Below are 219 nucleotides of genomic sequence, written 5' to 3'. Positions count from 1 at the left end.
AACCTTGTGGTTCACAGTCCAGTGCTTATTCTATGGAACCCCATATGCCCAATAAATAACATTATGGACCAATAAACAGCATTATGATAAATGAATAAAAATTGAAGTCAAGGGTTTCATTCTGCTTCCATTAACAGTCAGTGCCCATGGATGCAGCAGTCAGGTACTCAAATGACGTTTTAGAATAATCAATTTGAGATTAAAAGGGCACTGTTTACC

This window comes from Chrysochloris asiatica, unplaced genomic scaffold, assembly GCF_000296735.1.
Source record: "Chrysochloris asiatica unplaced genomic scaffold, ChrAsi1.0 scaffold00050, whole genome shotgun sequence".
Classification (NCBI taxonomy): Eukaryota; Metazoa; Chordata; class Mammalia; order Afrosoricida; family Chrysochloridae; genus Chrysochloris; species Chrysochloris asiatica.
This window is presented reverse-complemented; position numbering follows the sequence as displayed.